This window comes from Crocuta crocuta, unplaced genomic scaffold, assembly GCF_008692635.1.
Source record: "Crocuta crocuta isolate KB4526 unplaced genomic scaffold, BGI_CrCroc_1.0 scaffold163, whole genome shotgun sequence".
Taxonomy (NCBI): domain Eukaryota; kingdom Metazoa; phylum Chordata; class Mammalia; order Carnivora; family Hyaenidae; genus Crocuta; species Crocuta crocuta.
Window position 1 is genome coordinate 3,106,903 of NW_027529533.1, and position 9,932 is coordinate 3,116,834.

Consider the following 9,932-nt stretch of genomic DNA (forward strand, 5'->3'; position numbering starts at 1 on the left):
TCTGGATTCATCACTAAAAAGGGCTGAATAAGACATCAGGCCCCCAAAGTGTTAAAGTATCAGACCCTAATGACGTATCCTTTTTCTCAGATAAGCAGAGCACATAATTTAGTGACTTTCTGAGTAGTCTTGAAATTTCATGAAAGCTGAAACTGTATAATTTAACTAGCAGAGATGATACAATTGGCTGTGTTGAACACCTTTGCATGTAAAGAGCTACATTTTAAAGAGTTGGAGTCATTTATACATATCGAAGAGGAATCTATTGAGGATATAAGTGTTGCACCACTGACTATCAAACCTTCACATTCAGAGCAGCAGTAAATGAGAGTAATATACATGAAATATTATGGGTATGGAGACAGAATGTATTTGGAGAACAAAAGAAAGAGAAGATACAGGCCTCTTGTTTTGACAGAACTCAATGCTGCTGATCTGTGCACAGAGGAAATCCTGTAGTTTCAGAAGTTGCTAATCAGGATTTGTGCTACCATATTCCTTTGTGTAGCTGAAAAATTAGCCCTGGCCCCAGTGGTGATATGAAATAAATCACAGCTAAAAGAAATCAGGCCATGGATGTTGCAGGAGCATAATGGGTAGACCCTGGGGAGACCATGGGAAACTGTTCAGAAACAGACTTGCAAGTCGTGAAACCTTGTCAGAACTTTGTTCCCTGGTTTGGCCTGAGCTCTACTTTTCTGAGTAGATCTGTTTTTAGTGCTGTATTTTAGGACTGTTCCACTGATAGCTTACTTATATGCATGGTTATATATCTTCATATATTTTTGTTTGCTTTTTAAGTCAAGATTTTATGATTTGGATACTTTCCTATTTTGTAGTGACTTCGTGGACTTCGTTATTAAAAATTTGATAGAAACTTTTGATTATAAAAGGTTATTACAAATGTTATAAAGGCTATATTAAAAGGCTGTTATAAGTTATATAATAACTTTTGATTATAAAAGGAAGCCACTCTAGAAAACAAGAGAAAATAAGGACTACCAAAACAAATGATAGTAATAACACCAGTATTTGCTTACTGTGGTGTCAGGTGCTGTTTCTAAGGGCTGTACATATCTAACTCATTTATTCTATAAAGTTCAAAATAGTTTAAAAATGACCTTTAATCCAGTTATCCATTTTATTTTGGGTGGCACAAAATAGATGCTAACAAATATTTAGTGACTATTGGTGAAATAAGATCAACATTTTAAGCATATATAACAAAGCTTCTAGACCTTTGTTACAGAAGTGGACCATACTGGGGGAGGGAAGAAGGGGAGTTATGATCAAATGGGTACAAGATTATGTTTGGGATGATGAAAAATTTCTGGAAATGGATAATGCTGATGGCTATATAACATTGTGAATGTACCCAGGGCCACTGAATTGAACACTTAAAAATGGCTAAAATAAATTTTATATTAAACATATTTTTACCACAATAAAATGGCTAAAAGATTGGGGCCATACTATACATTCCATTTGGTAACCTATGTTTTCTAAAAAAAAAAAATTTACAGGTTTTAACTTATACCAAGGTCAATAAATGTGATAGATGGTAGATGAATATCTATAATGGCTATCCTTTTTTTTTTTTTTTTTTTTGCATTATTAAAGGAGTGTTTTCTTTAGGCGATGGTTATCAGCTAAAGTCAGGAGAAGGTGGGTGTTGCTGTTAAAGACACATAAGTGATTCTTAGCTGAGAGATGGGACCAGTTTAACTCAATTACCCATGACACTGCCATGTTCCAATTTTTGGACTTTTCCTGGCCTTCGGAAAAACCACAAAAAATTGAAGTGATGTTGATAGTCTGGAGCTGAGAGTTCACTGCCCCATGTAAAAGATCTTTAATGTTGGTGCTGCATACTCTGAATCATCAGGAAAGTGTAGGAATAACCACCAGATAGAATTTTTGAAGGTTTTTCTCATGGAAAGATGTAAAGTTGAAGAGGAAAGAACTCAAGATTCTCTTTCCATTTATTTTGATAACATCCCCTTGCCTCTTAGTTTAGCTGATCTATTCCTATGGCCTGTTTGTGTCTCCCCACACCTCCCAAATTAATATATTGAATTCCTAACCCCTAAGGCAATGGTATTAGAGGATAGGGCTTTGGGAGGTGATTTGATCAGGAGGGTGATCCCTCATGAATGGGATTATTGCCCTTATAAAAGAGGCCAACAGAACTTCCTGCTTACTTTTACCATGTGAACAAAAAGACCTCATCTGTGAATCAGGATATGGGCTCTCACCAGACACCAAATCCAGTGATAGTCTTAGGCTTCCCAAACTCCAGAACAAAGGGATGTCTGTCATTTAGAAATTACCCAGTTTATGGCATTTTGTTACAGCAGCCAGAGTGGACTGAGATATCCACGTACCCAGAGTATAGGTTGCTGAGTCTCCCTGCTTATTATATGTAAAGGCAGAAATAAGAGGCATAGGTTGTCATGGTGCTGGGATGAATAATGGAAGGATTGGTAAAGTATGCAGGGTTTTAAGCTATGAAAGTTTCTATAAGTCAGGATGTGAAACATGACTTTACCTAAATGGCGATATAGTTGAGAGATAAAAGGTTAATAAAACATCCTCAAGATTCAGCCAGTCAGAATTAGGGAGTAAATGTATAAATTTTAGTAAAATTCTGCAATCCTGGTATTCGAGAATTGACTAAGTAGGTCACCTGCTCTATTAGTTTCTGAGGATTGCTGCAACAGATTACCACAAACTAGGTATCTTAGAGCAACAGAAATTAGTTGTTTCACTGTTCTGGAGGCCAGATGTCCAAAATCAAGGAGATGGCAGGGTCGGGCTTCCTCTGATATCATTAGGGGAGAATCCTTCTGTGACTTTTCTAGTTTCTGATGTTAGTTGGCAAACTGTAGCATTTCTTGACTTTACATGCATCGCTACAGTCTCTGCCTCCATCTCATGACTATCTTTTCCCTATGTGTTTCTGTCTGAGTCTTTTCTCTTTTCATAAGGACACCAATTATATTGGATTAAGGGCTCACCTTACTCAGTGTGGTCTCCTCCTAACTACGTCTGGTCATATTCTGAAGTATGGGGGTTAGAATTTCATATCTTTTAGGGGGACACAATTCAACATGTAACACATGTTAAGTTGGTTCTTAATTCAATTTAAGGTTATATATCATCAGTTGAGATAACCAAAACTTAAAGAGGTAACTGATATTTTACAGAGGATGAATTGAGACATATAGAACTGAAGTAAAGTGCTAAGGCAATGTTCAGAGATAGCTGTGTTCTTCCTTGGGACACAGTGTATTTGATCCTCATCCAACACTGGCAAATGGGGAGGCTCTGACTGTAAACTCCTGTTATAAGTTCATATGTGTAAACATCTATGTATGAGTATATGTGCATATTAAGGGCAAGTGTTTACCTCTCTATCAAATCTAACAAGATGACTTAGAGATGGTAAAGTTCCCTAGCCTCCTATTTCAGACTGATAGCCATGTGATTCAGTGGAAAGTAGTGGTTGGGAACAAGGAAACAGGAGTTTGAGACTTTGCTACGCTACTGATTAGTCAAATGATATAGGTATAGTAGCCACAACATTTCTTATGCAAACTGGGTACCATTAATAATGATGTCACCAGGATAATAGAAATAAATGGGGACTGTCCAGGCAAACTAGAACGTGTGGTTATCATTGATAGAAGAGAAGTTAATTGATTTCTGTGGGTCTTAGTTTTCATCTCTATAATTATCATTAATCCCAGGCTTGATTATAAGTTTCAGTGAGCCCAAACTGTAACTGAGTTTGCGTCTTTGATGAGACTTAAACTAACGTGTTTCCCCCCCTTCATCAGCTTTATGGATGTATACTTTAAATATAACAAAATTAAATTATTTTCAATGAGTTTTAACAGAAATATACACAGTTGTCTAACTGAAATGAGGTAGAATATTTCTGTCACTCTACTGGTTTCTCTGTGTGCCTTTGCAGTCAGTCCTCAACCCTACTCCTGGCCTGTGCTAACCTCTGATTTGCTTTCTGTAACTATGGTTTTGTCTTTTCTAGAATTTAACTTAAATGGAATAAAAAAGAAGATAGCCGTTTGTATCTGGATTGTATTCTTTAGCATAGTGTTTTAAAACTTAACCTATATTATTGTGTATATTAGAACGTTATGCCTCTTTATTACAGAATTGTATTCCTCATATGGATATAACAGCTTGTTTATCTAGCCATAAGACAATAGACATTTGGAAAGTGTCTTGTGTTTTGTCTAATATGAATAATACTTTTTTGTATACTCAAGTACAAGTCTTGTGCAGACAAATGTTTTCATTTCTTTTGGGTAAAAATTTAGGAGTGTGGTGTCTGGATTGCATGTAAGTAAATGTTAAACATTATACAACATTGTCGAACTGCTTTCCAAGTTGTACAATTTTGCATTCATGCCAGAAATGTGTGAGAATTTATAGTAGCTTTATGTTTTTACCAAAATTTGATAATTTTAAGTGTTTTTCATTTAAAAGTGGTATTTACTGGGTGTTTAGTGGTATCTTTCTGTGGTTTTAATTTGCATTTCCTTGATGACTTTAGATGTTACTTTTTTTTCTATATTTGATCATTTATATATCTCCTATGGTGAAGTATCTATCAAAATCTTTTATTCATTTTTTTTAAAGCTGGGTTGTCTTATATTCTGGTTACAAATCTTTTAGGTAATAATCATTTAAAAAATATTATAGGCATGGCTTGATTTCTTTGTTGTTGTTTCTGAAGAATGTCTTCTGAAGAGAAAAAGTTTTAAGTTTTGATGAAGTCCAATATATCAGGTTTTTCTTTGACAGTTCATGCTTTTAGTGTCCTGAAATATAATTTGTCTGATATTAATATAGCTAATTGCCTTATACCCCCCAAAGTTACTGTACGCATGGAACATTATTTTGTATTCTTTAACTTTAAACTGTGTCTTTATGTTTAAAGCAGGCTTTTTGTTGGGAATATATATCAGGGTCTTGCTTTTTACCCAATCTTTCAACTTTCAATCTACCTTTTAATTGGAGTATGTAGATTTTATATGTATAAAATACATATATATATATAGGCTCCACACTTAGTGTAAAACTCATGACCCTGAGATCAAGATTTGGACCCTTAACTGACTGAGCCACCCAGGTGCCCCTAGATCACTTATACTTAATACAATACCCATAAATATGGGTTTACTTATCTATCTTGACATTTGGTTTTTCATTTGTCCCATTTTTTCATTCTATTTCCTCCCTTACCTTTTTGGATTAATTTTTATCTCACTTTCATCTCTACTCTTGGTTTAAAATCTATACCATTTTATTTACTTGTTTTCTAAGTTTTACAATATACATCTTTGGCTTACTATACTCTACCTTCAAATATTATGCTACATTACCTCGAATGTAAGAATCTTAAAACTATATTGCTCCATTTCTTTTCCCGTCCTTTGTGCTATTGTTGGCATGCTTTTTATTTATATATGTGTAATAAATGTTCAAATGTATTGTTATTTCCGCTTTGAACAGTCAGTTATCATTTAATGAGTTTTAAAGTGAGAAATACATGCATTATGTTTACTGATATGTTCACCATTTCTGTCACTTGTCACATTTCCATCTGATATCATTATACTTCTGCCTTAACTTATTATTATAATCATCTTAGGAGAGGTCTGCTGATAGGTTAAGCTTCTGCTTAAATAAGATAATCTTTAGTTTGCACTTTATTTATCAGAGATATTTTCCTTGATAAAAATTTCCAGGTTAACTTTTTCTCCTACAACTATTTTAAACTAACAGCGCTTTTGCCTTTTTGCTCGTATTGCTCTTGCTCTGACAAGAAGTCTGCTAACATTCTTAGATTTGACCTTCTGTATACATCAGTATGCTGAGTCTAGCTTATACCATTGTGAAAGCTGATTGTGCCCCTCACTTGTAAACTCAGCATTTAGGGACATCAGATTGATAGGCTGAAATAGGCCAGCTGTGAGTATTTATATGTTAGGAATCACCAAATACTACAAATAGTATTTGTTTGTTTTTCTTTATCAAGAGCACATGTTGTTAAACATTTGGCAGCATATCATTATCTTTTATAATCTTTCTCTTTCTTAAAAAAATTTTTAACGTTTATTTTACTTTTGAGACAGAGAGAGACCGAGTATGAGTTGGGGAGGGTCAGAGAGAGAGGGAGTCACAGAATCTGAAACAGGCTCCAGGCTCAACTGTCAGCACAGAGCCCAACGTGGGGCTGGAACCCATGGACTGCGAGATCATGACCTGAGCTGAAGTCGGATGCTTAACCGACTGAGCCACCCAAGTGCCCCTAACCTTTCTCTTTTACTTAGGCTGCTTTTGAGATTTTTCTCTTACCTCTGGTAGTCACCAATTTTATTTTTTATTTTATTTTTTTTTCAATGACGGAAGTTTAAGTTTTATTTCTGAGATCAGAAATGACACACTGACATCAACTATAATCCCTTGTATTTTTTTTTTTTTTTTACAAATAGTTTATTGTCAAATTGGTTTCCATATAACACCCAGTGCTCATCCCCACAAGTGCCCTCCTCCGTGCGCATCACCCCCCTCCCCCCCACATCCATCAGTCCTCAGTTGTTTCTCAGCATTCAAGAGTCTCTCACGGTTTNACTGGCGTGAGGTGGTATCTCAGTGTGGTTTTGATTTGTATTTCCCTGATGAGGAGGGATGCTGAACATCGTTTCATGTGTCTGTTGGCCATCTGGATGTCCTCTTTGGAGAAGTGTCTGTTCATATCTTCTGCCCATTTCTTGACTGGGTTGTTTTTCGGGTGTGGTAGTCACCAATTTTAATATGATGTGGCTGTGTGTGTGTGTGTGTGTGTGTGTGTGTGTGTGTGTGTGTGTTGGTGCTATGGTTTTTACTACAGGTTTGCTGATATTCTTAGATCTGAGGTTTTATATTTTTTAATCAGATTTAGAATTTTTTAAGATATTATTTCTTCAAATATATTTTAGTGTTCTCCTGTGATTCTGATTACAAGTATGTTAGCTTTGATCTCATCCCATGAATTATTGATGCTTTGTTCACTTTTTCCTCTCTGTGCTTTATTTAGAACAGTTTATGTTGCTGTCTTCAAGTTCACTCATCTTTTTTTTTAAGTACTTATTCTGGTATCAATCTCTGAAAAGAACCCTATATGAAATTGTTATTTTATCTCTAGAAGTTCAACATGCACTTATTGTACCATCCATTTCTCTCCTCATTGTGTTCAAATTTTTCTCTACCTTCTTAAACTATGAAGAGCATTTATAATGGTCATTTAAATTTACTTAATGCCAGTTGTAACATCTTTTTATTTCTGTTTCTGGTTTTATTGATGATAATTCCTATAAATTCCCTTTTCTCTCCCTACCTAATAATGTTTTTATTGGATTGTAGTTATTGTAAATTATATCCTCTTGACTGTTATATTCTATTATATTCTTTTAAATTGTGTTGGGCTTTATTGAAGCATAAAGTTATGTTATTTGAAATCAATTGAATCCTTTGAAGCTTTATTTTAAACTTTGTCAGGCAGAAGAGCCCTAATCTAGCGCTAATTTAGCCTCTTTACCAAGAAGATATCTTTCTCAGAACTTTCTATAATGCCCTTTGTATTATGAAGTGTTTATAATCTGTCTGCTAAAAATATGAATGATTTCTAGTCCTGTGTTAACTCTGCCTACCACTTGTCAGTGGTTATTTTCCTGGTATTGGGTAGTTTCTTTGTATACATGAGCAGATCAATAGTTGGCTGAGGACTCTAGAACTATCTCTATGTAGTGTCCTCCTCTGCAGTATCCTAGGTAGACAATTTTAGCTGCCTTTGCCCCCCTAAACTCCACGTTCTCTTTCGTAAACTTAGGGGGGCTTTGGACTCTGGTTGAGTTCTGCTCCTTGTATCATGGCCAAACAACAGACTCCAGGCAATAGAACGGTACAGTCACAGGGATCCCATTGCTTTTTCCCTTTGTTCAGGGATCACAGCCATGTACTGCCTATTGTCCAGTTTTATAGTTGTAAATCCCATCCCTTTTATTTCATCACAGTTGGAACAAGAAGGTAAAGATCGTTTTTAATTTAGCTATAAACGTTATGAAGCAAATAATTTTTATTGTATGTTTACCCTTGATTGTAGATTGTAGGTTGTAAACAGTCTCTTAATTGTTGGTCCCTGTTGAAAACACTAAGCAATGCAGTGTTTACTTCTTACCTACTTATTCTTCAGGGTCTACCTTCATCCTTGAATCACTTTAATAAACACTTACTGAGTGCCTGGAGTATGCTCAGAGCAATTTTGAGTGGCTTTAAGCAGCATTGTATTTATTCATAGTATATTTTCTAAAGAGTATTGTGGACACTTTTTAGTAAGTAAACCTAAAACTGAGATTTCTTTTTCTGTATAAATTCTAAACTTTCATTTTACTTTCTTACTCATTCTTCTTTCATACACAAGAACTATCATTTCTGCCCTGTGAAAGGAGTAAAAGCAGAGGTGATCATTAAATGTGAATTTCTACTATCTTTGGAAAGTGGGATATAAACTAAGGAGAAATCTATTTCCACCTATGATTGTAAAAATTGGAAGCCATTGTAAAAGATATATTGTTAAACAGACACATTCTGATTTCTTACCTTGGAAAAAAAACACAGAAAGCATCATGAGTCATATAAAGGAAGGAAAGAACATTGTCATGACTGGCCAAGGCAGGAAAATCTATCAAATCTTTGGAAATAATAATTTCTTTTTGTAGGTAGTAAGTCAAGCTTTCTGTCCTTGGGCACTTTGTAGTAAATGAAAATAGGTAATGTAAAATATAGCTCTTCCTTCTATAATATAACTTCATATTTCTCTTTATTAGCCTAACAAATCTGCTCCGTCTCTTGGCCCTTGTGCTTTTTAGTTCTCTCACTATTTTGTATCCTTGGAAATTCTTTTTTCTTCTCTGATAAAATTTGTCTCCCTCCCTTCAAAATTAGTGGTAAGACCCCATCTCTTCAGGAAGCCTTCCTGGGGTATGTTCACTTGACTCCACTTCCTTTGATTTAAGGTCTCTTGTTTGAGAATAATTGATTTAAAAAATTATATGTACTTGAAATGACTGAATTAATCATATTTGACTACATATGTAGGCATGGAATCTCCAAAGTGTACTTATGCTAGGCTATTTCTTTGATAAAATAAATAACAATGAAGACGATATGTTTTGAGTTGTATCCCTAAAATTGAAGAATAAATAAAAATCACTACACCACTTAGCCTAACATTCATGGTTTTCTAGAATTTGATGTCTACCTTTTCCAGGCTTCTGTTTAACTACCTCTTTACATGTACCAGCAGTATAGTTAAATTTTACTTTGTGTTTTCCCAACTCTAAGTCTTTGTTCCTTTTCCTTTGAAGACCACTTTCACTTACTCTTATCTTTCAAGGAGCAGCTCCAAGACAATACTGTTCTTGAACCTCTCCTAGTACCTTTCTCATTAGTCAAATTTCTCCAAATTATGGGCAGCAACTTTAAAATTACAACTGTGATGTTTTTATATATCCTGGGACGGAGTTTTTCTAAGCCTCAGAAATTTTCATTTAAATCATGTAAGTTTCCAGTACCTTTCAGTGAGTTTTACTTTATCCATTGAAGATTATTTTCCTGGGGGAAGAGATGAGCAAAGTAGGGGGTCTTTTTGCTTAAGCAAAAAGTCTTAAGCCTATAGTCTAGAGATATGAACCTCAACTGTGAACCTCTATAGCACTAATTTTTTTCTTATTAAAAATACATTTATAGATCCTATTATTTCTACAAGATAAAAGTAAGGCAAAGAAAGACCATAGCAGAAATTAATATTTTGCAGAGTTTTATTACCAACTATGGGGATAGTTTTGTCTGGTAGCCTTGTT